This window comes from Podarcis filfolensis (assembly GCF_964270895.1).
Source record: "Podarcis filfolensis genome assembly, chromosome: 3".
Classification (NCBI taxonomy): Eukaryota; Metazoa; Chordata; class Lepidosauria; order Squamata; family Lacertidae; genus Podarcis; species Podarcis filfolensis.
Window position 1 is genome coordinate 65569348 of NC_139606.1, and position 12831 is coordinate 65582178.

Genomic DNA, 12831 nt, shown 5'->3' on the forward strand with positions numbered 1-12831 from the left:
TCCCAGAGAAGCTGGGATGACTGAGAATGTAATTACTTACTTTAAAAAAAGATATTATATTACCACTTGAAGTTTTCAAGGGCAAACATCACGGAAACACAGAATAAGACTCAATAGAAGGCCAGCTACTCAGAAGCAAGTCCCATTGAGTTCAGTGAGACTTATTCCTAGAGAGGTGCTGTACAGGATTAGTTTCTCTGTTCTTCCCCATCTCTCTGAAACTGCATAATAGCCAGGAAAAGGGTTATAGCTAAGTGGGAGAGTACATGTTTTTTGCATGCAGAAGGTCCCAGGCTCAATCCCCAGCATCACTCTTTTTAAAAAATAATTTGTATTGATTTATCATAAACATATGCACAAACTAACACATAACCATACAAACAATAACAGAAGCAATAAACAAAGCATATTCAGTATAAAAAGCAAATTACTGAGATGCAATATTTTAAGATGAGTCTATATATCCCAATCACAACAAGGAGCGAATAATGGGAGTAGTACTTATATGACTTCCTATTTCTGTCATCAAAAAAATGGAGACCAGTCCATGTCAAAATTGTCTGATTTGGCTTCGCTTCAGATAAAGCATTAGTAAACTATGCCTCCCACATAGGAATGTAGAAATTCTGAGTATCTCTTGTTAAAAGATCTCTTGTGGTGGAGCTGAGAAAGTTTTCTCTCTGACCAAGACCTTAGAGAGCCGCTGGCCACTAGCAAATACTGAGCAAGATGGACAAATGTTTTGACTCCATATATGGCAGTGTCATGTGTATTATTCATACTCCTTTGGTCTGTAAGGACAGAGGAGCAGAGACTTACCCTTCACTGCCTGCCCATGGGCTGCGGGGAAGTGTGCCTGCAGCAAAGAGGTTGCACATACCTCCGTATCTGTACTGTATATGTGGAAGTTTATATATATAGCTTTGGAGTAACTGGGTGGGTCGTTCTCTGGCTAGTTTGACATTTGGCATTGTAGTTCAGAGAACTTTCCCAGCTGTGTGCCAAATTCAAGCCAGGTGTTCTCTGATGGCTAACCCTATCTGCGCTAAGGGCATGCTTGATACTGTTCTACTAGCCTATCAGATAGCAATAGAAAAAGAGACACCAATAGGATACCTAATCCCTCATTTTATATTCAGTAGAAACTGGGGACTTAACAAGTTCCTTGTGTGCAATATGCTATTCTGACTGTGAATCAGCCAGCAGGGGATGCTGTAAAAGTAATGAATTCCCTGCACTCTGCTTCATCTCAAAGTCATATGTCTCTCCCAAATCAAAACCATCCTTATCTTCAAGCTTATGTGTTTAATTGCTCTGCTGGGTAAAAATGGGTCCTTCTTTATCCCAGACACAGCCAAAGGTTTTACGGGTGAAACCATTTCTTTGCCACCACAAGTAGGATTTTTCTTTCTGTTGCTTCTAGTGTTTGCTTCATTCATTTTTTTCTTGAAAAATATTTTTACAACAGAATCATACTAATTGTATTCACGAGGCCCTCGCCCAGTTAAAAAAGAATTTATTTGATTGAGCGACTCCAAAATTTCTAAGATTAATCTGCATAACTGCATATTTTTTTGTTTATATATGTGTTGTAGCAGGACTTATCTTAGGTAGGGTCTACACGTTAATACATATAACAAAATCCCAGTGGTCAAAAGCAGCAAATGGAGAGGATGGGGAATGTTATAATCGTAAAAGTTTTTATAACCTGTAGCCCAGTTTATCTTTTTAATCATTTAATTTTACCAATAAATAGACCGGGGTGGGAGTGGGGTCTACTTGTTGCTGTTATGAATTCAACCACATTTATTTGCATGACATATTTGCTATATGTTAATTTGGATTTTTGTATTTGTATTTGGGATTGTTTAGGGACTTCTGTTGGGGAGTGTATTTTTATTAGTTTGTATACATTAGTATTGTTAATTGTTTCAATTATTTTTATTTATGTATTTTGTGCTGTAACTTTGTGTTGTGAACCATCCTGAGACCTACAGGTATAGGGCGGCATACAAATTTTAACAACAGCAACAACAACAACAACTCAGTGGGGCTAAAATAGATCTATAGGATTGTACTGTAGATCTATAGGATTGCAGTCCTTTGACTCTTTAACTGGGTACAAGCCTCATTGGAACACATTTTATTGTATGTAAATTGTATAGTTAATAATAATAATAATAATAATAATAATAATAATAATAATAATAATTTATTATTTATACCCCGCCCATCTGGCTGGGCCTCCCCAGCCACTCTGGGCAGCTTCCATAGAAACCAAAAATACAGTAAAATATCACACGTTAAAAACTTCCCTGAACAGGGCTGCCTTAAGATGTCTTCTGCATGTCAGGTAGTTGTTTATCGCTTTGGCATCTGCTGGAAGGGCGTTCCATGGTAGCTTCCACTACCGAGAAGGTCCTCTGCCTGGTTCCCTGTAGCTTTGCTTCTCGCAATGAGGGAACCGCCAGAAGGCCCTCAGCGCTGGACCTCAGCGTCCGGGCAGAACGATGGGGGTGGAGACGCTCCTTCAGGTATACTGGACCGAGGCCGTTTAGGGCTTTAAAGGTCAGCACCAACACTTTGAATTGTGTTCGGAAACGTACTGGGAGCCAATGAAGGTCTTTTAAGACCGGTGTTATGTGGTCTCGGCGGCCGTTCCCAGTCACCAGTCTAGCTGCCGCGTTCTGGATTAGTTGTAGTTTCCGAGTCACCTTCAAAGGTAGCCCCACGTAGAGTGCATTGCAGTAGTCCAAGCGGGAGATAACCAGAGCATGCACCACTCTGGCGGGACAGTCCGCAGGCAGATAGGGTCTCAGCCTACGTACCAGATGGAACTGGTAAACAGCTGCCCTGGACACAGATTTGACCTGTGCCTCCATGGACAGCTGTGAGTCCAAAATGACTCCCAGGCTGCGCACCTGGTCCTTCAGGGACACAGTTACGCCATTCAGGACCAGGGAATCCTCCACACCTGCCTGCCTCCTGTCCCCCAAAAACAGTACTTCTGTCTTGTCAGGATTCAACCTCAATCTGTTAGCCGCTATCCATCCTCCAACCACCTCCAGACACTCACACAGGACCTTCACCGCCTTCACTGGTTCTGATTTAAAAGAGAGGTAGAGCTGGGTATCATCCGCATACTGATGAACACCCAGCCCAAACCTCCTGATGATCTCTCCCAGCGGCTGCATGTAAATGTTGAAAAGCATGGGGGAGAGGACAGAACCCTGAGGCACCCCACAAGTGAGAGCCCAGGGGTCTGAACACTCATCCCCCACCACCACTTTCTGAACACGGCCCAGGAGGAAGGAGCGGAACCACTGTATGACAGTGCCCCCAGCTCCTCAAGACGGTCCAGAAGGATGTTATGGTCGATGGTATCAAACGCCGCTGAGAGATCCAGCAGAACTAGGAAACAGCTCTCACCTTTGTCCCTAGCCTGCCGGAGATCATCAACCAGTGCGACCAAGGCAGTTTCAGTCCCATGATGAGGCCTGAATCCCGACTGGAAGGGATCCAAATGGTCCGCTTATTCCAGGTGTGCCTGGAGTTGTTCAGCAACCGCTCGTTCAATCTGACCATGGCACTTCTTTCATTTCGCTTTTACTTAGTGTCAAATCACCAACATCCATAGAGGTAAACACCAGGTCCAAGGCATGTCCGCGGCTATGGGTTGGGCCAGACTTATTCAGGGACAGCCCCATGGAGGCCATGCTTTCCATGAAGTCCCGAGCGGCCCCTTGTAAGGTCGTGTCGGCATGGATGTTAAAATCCCCTAGGACGACCAAGCTAGGTGTCTCCAGGAGAACATCCGCCACGACCTGAAGCAGCTCGGGCAGGGAATCCTTGGTGCAGCAGGGAGGTCGGTACACCAAAAGGAATCCTGTACTGCCCCTATTGCCCAACTTCCAGAACATGCACTCGGAAAACTGGGTCTTCCCAATAGGACGCCTGGTGCAAACTAATGACTTCCTAAAAATCACTGCAACCCCCCCTCCCCGCCCACATGACCTGGGTTGCTGTGCGTAAGAGAAACCTGGTGGACAAGCAGCGGCAAGGACAGGCCCATCTGCTTCATCCAACCAAGTCTCTGTTACACATGCCAGGTCAAGTCCTCCATCCATGATCAAGTCATGGATGGCAGTGGTCTTATGAATCATTGACCTGGCATTGCACAGCAGCACCTTCAGGTCATGTGGGTATCCCTTGCTGATTCTAGTATCCATCCGGTCAGGACCAGACCCGGAGGCAGGAATAGTCCTCAGACAACAACTAAACCTGCCCCCTCTGTAATGACATGGTCTAGTTTTAGTGTAACTCCTCCTCCTACCCGTGATCACTGAGATCAGTTGTCCCAGTGCATCCCCCCCCCCTGTGGAACATGCCCCAGCCATTTTGTGGACTGGGGCCCACTCCCCGGCAGCCCTGACCCCTCCCCTTAAGAACAAAATAACACCTTAAACAAACAAGCAAACAAACAAAACCAATAAAACAATACAAACAAAAAACTGTAAAAATTACAAAAACATCAAAATCAAAAAAAATCCCCAAGCCCAACCAAACATCCATCCCACCCCCACCCCCCACATACAAAAAATCCAAAAGAAATTTTTAAAAACATTTTAAAAACACTCTGTGCCCCTCCAGCAGTAGCAGCAACTGTCCTAGTGAGGCCTGTCAGGCCCCGCCCTGGGCCAGGTGGTAAGTGGCAAGAGCAGGGCCCTCAGGCACTCACTCAGGGGAGTCCTCCTGGGCAGCAGGCAGCAAGCAGTCCTTGTGAGGCTTCAGGCCCCGCCCCAGGCCAGATGGTAAGTGGCAAGAGCAGGACCCTCAGGCACTCACTCACTTGTTGTGATGGATATTCTCAGTGTATCTTCTCAGTGCAGAATAACAAAACACCATACTTAGTAAATAGGTACATTCAGTACTTTTTTCTGGGGGTACGCAAGGGTACACAGTACCAGCACTGGGTACATTATTACTTTGCCTATTTAGACCCAATAGAAAGCTGGTGATCCATAGTGGCATAACTGGCAGAACAGAGATATATGGATTGCCTTGTTGCAGTTCCATAACTCTCCAACAAATTGAACTACCCTGTCATCATGGTTAATACTAGACGCCATTTGTTGATCCACAAATCCCAGGAGAGTAGAATTTTCCTGAATCTGGATCCTTCAAACTAGTATCAGGCACACATAAGATTTTCTTTTCATTGTGTATGACCTGATATATAGGGTTGGAGGAATTATGAGGTAGAAAACATGGAAACATCAAGGAGACTGAGCAAGGAAGATACGGAAGCTAGAAGGCTAAATAAAATAGTCCATACAATAAAAGTCTTGATTATCAAGAAGGCCTAGTGAGTGGTCTGTGAATAGCTGTGAACTATGTCTTACTATTGTGGAAGAGAAGTGGCTGTGATAAGGATATGCTGGGTATTTGTGTGAAAGACCTATGTAAGATGCTCTGAATTTTCTAAAAGAAGAGTGGGATATAAATAAATATTGTGTTATACAATGTAACTATTTTGCAGAGTAAAGTACAGTTGTTTCAGAGGGGAGGAGGCAAAGCTACATTGAGAAAGGTCTCTCCCCCCCGGGACTGAGAAGGCAGTTCTCTTCAATCCCCTCTCCCATTTATTCTGAAGAGAAGCCTCCCTTCCAGTCCACAGACATCTTTCTGCTTCAGAGAGGCAAGCTTCATTGGTCCTTCTATCAGTGCTGTAGCTAAGTGGGGGGCTAGCTGTTTGTTTGTTCTGGGTAAAGCCTCCAGAGGAGTGCCATTGAGGCTCCCAGCATGTGTGCATATGTGCAAATGCATGTTTGTTTGGGTGTGTGTGTGCCATATGGGTCTTTGACGAGCTGGGTAATCTGGTGAACCGGGTTCAAGTCTCCGCTCCTCCACATGCAGCTGCTGGGTGACCTTGGGCCAGTCACACTTCTCTGAAGTCTCTCAGCCTCACTCACCTCACAGAGTGTTTGTTGTGGGGGAGGAAGGGAAAGGAGATTGTTAGCCGCTTTGAGACTCCTTGAGGGGAGTGAAAGGTGGGATATCAAGTCCACATTCTTCCTCCTCCTCCTCCTCCTCCTCCTCCTCCTCCTCCTCCTCTTCTTCTTCTTCTTCTTCTTCTTCTTCACCGAATGAAATAAAACCAAGTTCCACCCCTGCCTTCCAGCCAATGAACTACTTGCCAAAAAAAAAAAAAAAAAGCCTCCATGAATAAGCAATAGAATGAGTATCCCAGGGACAGGTAGGACAAAGCTAACCATCAAAGTGTTTCCTTCTAAACCTTGTTAACTCTTAAATTTAGGGGGTTCATGGGGGTGTCTATGAGACTCAAATGGGAGCTCCCATAAAGCCTTCCTTTCTGCAATGGGACCAGAGAGAGGTATCTGAGGAAAGGGAGGCCTCTTCTTTCTTCCAGGCTCTGTAGGAGGGGCCTTCCAAAAGGAAGATAGCTATAGGCTTCCAAAACTCACCTTCCACATCACAACAAGCAGTTCTGGACAGGGTTATATGCTATTTTTGTCTTTCCTTTTACATGTGAATGTGGACTAGATAGACCTTTGGTCTCATGAAAGAGTTGCTCTTACGTTCTCATAAATTTTGATCAATGTATTTTTTGAGTTCTTGCTTTTTATATTACAAAAAAGTAAAGAATTTATATAGGAGTAGCAAACTCTTTGTACATTTTAAGTGCCTAGAATTAAGAAAGAACTTGTTTCCCTGTAGTGAGATGCAGCATTTCCTTCCATCAGGTTACACCCGTTGTTCAGTGCTTTTTAAATAACTGAAAACTCTGTGATTGTTTAACCATTTTGAAGCATGCCTCAGCAATTATTTCAATGTTGAGACGGACCTAATGGGAAGAAATGAGAATTATAATTTTTTCCATCTTGAATGTATGACAGGAACTTTCTATTAATTTTCCCCAGGCAGTTCATCATTGGTTAATGTGCAATGTGCTTCTCACTAAAGTGGCCTTGGAGCATTTTTGTGGTTTTTCCATAATTAATGCCATGCCTCATATGTCCACTTTTACTGCATTCATTAGTTGACTTCAGTGGATTGACACCCCGCATAGAATTATTGCAAAGAGTTTGTTAATGCTAAGTGGATGTAATTTTCCATGCTGGATAAAGTTTATGGGTCAGTTGGGTTTGCTTTAAGGTAATTAACCCACCAATTTCAGTGGCTTTACTTGTGTGACATTGGATATAACCCCATTGTGTTAGCAAATCATTGGTTTTAAGTCAGGAGATAGGGAATCTTTTTCAACCCAAGGGTCACATTCCCTTGTGAGCAACATTTTAGAGGCCTCATGCAAAAGGTGGGCAGGGCAGAGACAAAAAAAAGAGGGCAGAACCAATGAATATGAGAGCCTTACAGTTTGCTATATTCCAGCCTTGCAAAAAAGTCAGAAGTGTACACACAAGTACAGATACACACACAGCCTCCTCCATCAGGCAAGCAAGAGACATTAACACAAGTCAGGGACATCTTCAAGCCGTCAAAAGCATTTGAGGAAGGCACAGAATGCATTGAAAGATTTTAGCAGTATCACAATACAACATTTTGAAACAAATCATTATAGCAGTGATAAAAATTAAGCAAACAAAAAGAGCCATCCCGCCTTGCAAACCAGCTTGCTATCACACTTAAAAACTAGCAGTAATTTTAAAAAAATCCAGTCAAGAAAACCCCCAGAAGAATAAAATGGTCTTTGCTTATCTCCTAAAAATAGAATCATAGGTGCTAGGCAAATCTCTCTGGGATAAAGTGTTCATCTGATCTCTGCAGATGAGACACCCAGGATATGTGATGATCTAAGACTTGGGTACTGAGTGAACAAACAGGTTAGTGCAAGAGAAAGCAGTTCTTCAAATACCTGATTCCTGGCCGTAGTAATCACTTAGGTTTGTTGACCCTAAACTGCTTAGGACTTTTCATAGCCTGTGTTTCAAGTTATATTCTGTGGTTTTTAAAATCAGTAGGAGAAGAAACTCATGTGTTGTCAGGGAACTGCCATCGGAGCTAGAGGCGGAGGCAAGGCTCCACAGCGATGCTGGAGAAGGGCCATCAGGGAGAGAGGCAGCTCTTCGGCTGGGGAAGGAAATCAGCGTAACACCAGGGATAAAGGGGGGCCAATGGGGGAAGCGGAGAGGGGGCTCCAGGACTCCTCGCAGGAGACCAGCAAGGAGAGCACGGGTCCTCCGCTGCCCACACCCACCCTGCGCAGAAGACTTCCGCGCAGGGAGAGTAGGCGGCGACTTGGCGTCAAAGAACTTCTTTGCTGGAAGAGGTTCAAGAAACGCCCACTGACGGATTCTGCTAGCGACTGAAACAGCCACGAAGTGAAGGGCTGTCCAGCCAGGAAAAGGTTTAACCAGGCAACCTAGCCAGGAGTGGCGGCAACTTATGCACGAGCAACCCCTATAACCATTACATGTGTTATAAGGAATAAAACTTTCATATTTAATTTAACATATTTTGGTTTTTTAATAAATATGTGGGAGGTTTTTTTCTTAGTGCTTCAGTTGTAGCGGTGGGAATAGTGTTTGATGGGTGGGTTACTCTGCCTTCTCCTTCTCCTTCCCCTCCCCCATTTTTCTTTTACTGAAATTCCATTGACAATAATTAAGAAACAGGGGCCAGCAAGAGGTCAATAAGTCTCTGCCAGTGAAACCAGGGATTGTTTCCCATGTACAACACTCTCTATTCCGCCTCCCCCCCCCTCCAGCTTTGCCCTTGTGGCAAATATAACTCTGATGACTTCTGTCTTTCTTGTAAGTTGTGCAACTAGTGAGGAACCGAGGGTGGGGAGGGAGATGATTTATGTGAGCGAAAGACCAGCCAGTTGATTGTGTTTTGATTGTTCCCTGCTTCTCTTCACTTACCAAGTAGTGGTTAGGAAAGCCAATCATACATCTGGTACTGTAACTCCCGACAACAGGCGTTTTGCGGCAAGGTTAGGATTCCTGCATAGTTCTTTTGAGGGAGAAATGCTTAAGCCTAAATTTTGGGGTTACGCAACTGAGAAAGGGCAGTACTCAAGGGAGGATTATTCAGAACACAGTGTTAGGTCTCCTAAATGCCAGCCCTGTTAGGTCATCAAGCCTGTGGCTCAGTATTCATAGGATGTGCTTCCCATCCTGCAAAGTGATGGGGGGGATGGAATAAAGGGCTCCTATAGCTATAATTAACTATGGGTGTTTCCAGATAGGGTTTAATATTGCAAACAGGATATTCAGATGCCGCAGACGTTGGCAATACGTTTTTCTGACATCGGGTTTTCCATGAAAATGGTGGATGTGCATTAAATGAGAGAGAGATGCAAGCTGGCATTTTGACACTGCTAACATGCTGCGGGTGCTGTGAAAACCTATAATAACACACCCATCTGGAAACACACAGTTAATCATGTTAAAATTCCCGATTTTATTTATTTATTGAAAACCTTTATACAGTCTGCCCACAGCTAACGCAGGGTTATGTTCCTGGGATCACGCCTAAAGCCAAAATCGCATATAGTCAAAAGCCATTGGGTTCAATGGCAGGTAGGATTGCCAAAGTTGGTACCCCGGTGGAAACAGACCACTATGCCAACACTCAAGAGCTTCAGCATGGGCCAGAAGAAGCTGGAAATAATATACAATACGATACAATATAATATAATAGGAATGGGGCTAGGATATTGGGCCAATAAATTGCTTCACGTGAAGTATTTGTCATCAGAGAGCCAATTACTTTGGCGTAGAACAGCAAGCGAGATAATATAGGGATGCACTTGAACAATCATAGGTCTTCATGTGCAGCATAGTAAGGCAAACCTGCCTCACTTTATTTAAATACAGTGCCATAATTGAGGCACTTCATGATGCTTTAACGCTGCGCTCTACTACTAAACTCCTGGAATATGAAATATCTGAAAGTTTGGCACTTACCTGTATGTATATGTACAGATGAAGCAAAGTAAACAATAGTACTATTTTGTTTTGCGACTTTGTCTAACAACTTATTTTATGTAAGAACAAATCTAATAGTTACAAATTTCATTGTGATGCAGATGGAAATCAAGCCTGACCTAGGAAAGCATCTCTCTGAAATTTTAGGGTTGCCATAGACCCTCTTTTTCCAGGACATGTCCTCTTTTTCATGGGTAGAGTCGCCATAGCGATCCATAGTTAGAAGTAGAAGTCGGCAAATGTGTCCTCCTTTTTGCTCTTCGAGATATGGCAACCCTAAACTTGGTGTGCACTTTTCTGGGATTAACTTTATTTACTTGATATATATGACAAAGTCAGCAAGCAAAATCATGATCACAGAAATTAAGATCCAGAAATGCAAACAAATCTTAGCTTTTGTGTTAGTAAAGTTATGCTTCTTTGGATTGCAGTGTAATTCTGAAAATTATTTGAAATGAGCTTTGGTTGAGACATTATAGGGATATTTAAATAAAGAGCAGAAAACTGAAGGATGCACAACTTCGGAAAGGACATATGGGGAATATGGGCAATTTCCTGAGTTACAGTCACACTTGTTTTTGTCAGAGGAACAGGGTAGCACTGCCAAAGCAGCAGTAACAGCTTGGCTTTATAGTTTCCTGACCATCTGACAAAAGGTTGTTTCAGTTTACTGTACACAGTTCTTGGGAACTGCAGATGCTGTTGATTTTGTTCCTGTTCCCCTGTGGTCCTCCGTGCAGTTCTGGAATAGAATGACCCAAGCTGGCCCACTTTCCCTCAGCATTAGAACATTGCTGATGTGTCAGAGATGCACTTGTTCCAAAAGAAGCTGAGAAAGAGACCCCGCCTTAGCACACACGCCAAAAAATTGGGTCCCGTTGGTCTTGCACCATTCTGTTGGCAGCTGGATGGTGTGCTATCTCTTTAAAGCAAGTATAATTTTCTGAACTGGCTTGGTCAATTTGTTATAGTTTAAAACTGTGGAGCCAGCTGTCTGCAATCTGATGTAATGTTGCCATAGAAACTAGAAATGAAACACTTAAGCATTCACTACAGAATTTCTGCATCCAACATTAGCCAAAATAATTACAACTTGAGCCATTAGGGGCTTTTGGATGAGAGCTGGGGGTGGGGGGGGGAGACTTGTGGCAGCCTGGATGAGAATCAAGCTGTTCCTGTTTACAGTGCTACAGATCCATGTGTTTTATTCCTTAGAATATCCAAAGAGATGAACTACTTTATACAGAAACGGCTATGCATATTATAAGGCTCTGCTTTTGGCACAGAGTTGTTAGCTGTGATGATGTGTTCTGGAACACGATAGCTGTGAGCTTTTAGAGGTACAATACTTGGACTTGTATTGTAAGGGCTGTGACTTCTGAGTGCGATGCCTGTAGTGCAACATTCTGCAAAATGCCCTTTTCCTGACTGAGGAAAGACCTTTCTCTGTAGGGAACCATTTAACATAAGGCAAATGTTCTACATTTCCTGTAATGCTTTCCTATTCCACGCGGGGAGTCTTCGAAAGAGTTAATCTCTCTCATGTTCATATACAGGGAGGGGTTCCACCTGTACTGTACTAGATCAGTGCTGCATTCCAGTCTATCCAGATCCATCTATGTCCTGTCCCCAGGCAAGATCACTTTTTAGCTGACCGGCTGGTTGCTCTCCCCTCACCAGCCACTTATTCACTTGGCTAGGTCAGATATCACCTCTTTATCAGAGTAACTGCCATAGCCCAAGACCCTGTTGCCCTAGAGAGGAGGTAACACTGCTGAAAAAACTTTCCAGCCAAATGGAACATCTTCACACAGGGCAGTAGCCAAGTGCTTTCACTAGCACAAGGACGCCTGCTTGCTCAACAGAACTTCCCCTCCCCCCTCCCCCACAGGCTACCTACGTCTGTTCTGGGGTTTTCTCCAACCTTCCAGAGCAGATTTGGGAAGGACGTAGGGGTACAAAGTGAGGGGGGCGGACGTTTTGTTGTGTAAGTGGAACTCCTTGCACTAATGGGAAGCACTTAGTTGGATACCACCTAAATCACTTTGAAATTTACCTTATACAGTGGTACCTCAGGTTACATAGGCTTCAGGTTACATACGCTTCAGGTTACAGACTCTGCTAACCCAGAAATAGTGCTTCAGGTTAAGAACTTTGCTTCAGGATGAGAACAGAAATCGTGCTCCAGCGGTGCAGCGGCAGCAAAAGGCCCCATTAGCTAAAGTGGTGCTTCAGGTTAAGAACAGTTTCAGGTTAAGAACGGACCTCCGGAACCAATTAAGTACTTAACCCGAGGTACCATTGTATTGGGAGTACAGTATAGAATCATAGAATTGTAGAGTTGGAAGAGACACCAAAGAACTCTGCCTCCAAGGTGAGCACATCCTTCAACCCTGCATGGAAATAACCAGGAGAGTGATGTGGAAGAAAAGTCCCACCTTGGAGGACCATCAGGAATTGCACTCTGGATTGCTGGATTCTGATCCTACTTGGATGGGGTCAACATTTCTGCTATGGAATTAATGTTTTAATCTAGTGGCCTCTTTGCTTCATGAAGCTCCAGGTTGGGTGAATGAAAGCAATGAACACATTTCAGAAAGTTCCCATCTGAAATTAAAGGCTACGTATGTGACAGGAAAATCAATTCCAGCTCACAACGACGAGACCCTTGTGAAAGTTATTTTGTCACCGTGTGGAGATACATGGCTGCAATAGTTTTATTTATCAAGGGTAGCTTAATCAATGAAGTAGATCATTGCCAATCTGTTTTATGTGAGGGTTTTTTGTGGTTTTTGTGGCAATAAGCACCAAAAATAATGTTCATGAGAACTTGTTTCTCCCATTTCAGTACAGGAGAAAG

General features: G+C 43.8%; 1 protein-coding gene across 10 annotated transcripts in view; it reads left to right on the plus strand.

Annotated features, from left to right (window-relative positions):
- SASH1 (SAM and SH3 domain containing 1) overlaps positions 1-12831 on the plus strand; it is a 540145-nt gene that overhangs the window by 486320 nt on the left and 40994 nt on the right. The gene's annotated exons all lie outside the window — the stretch shown is intronic.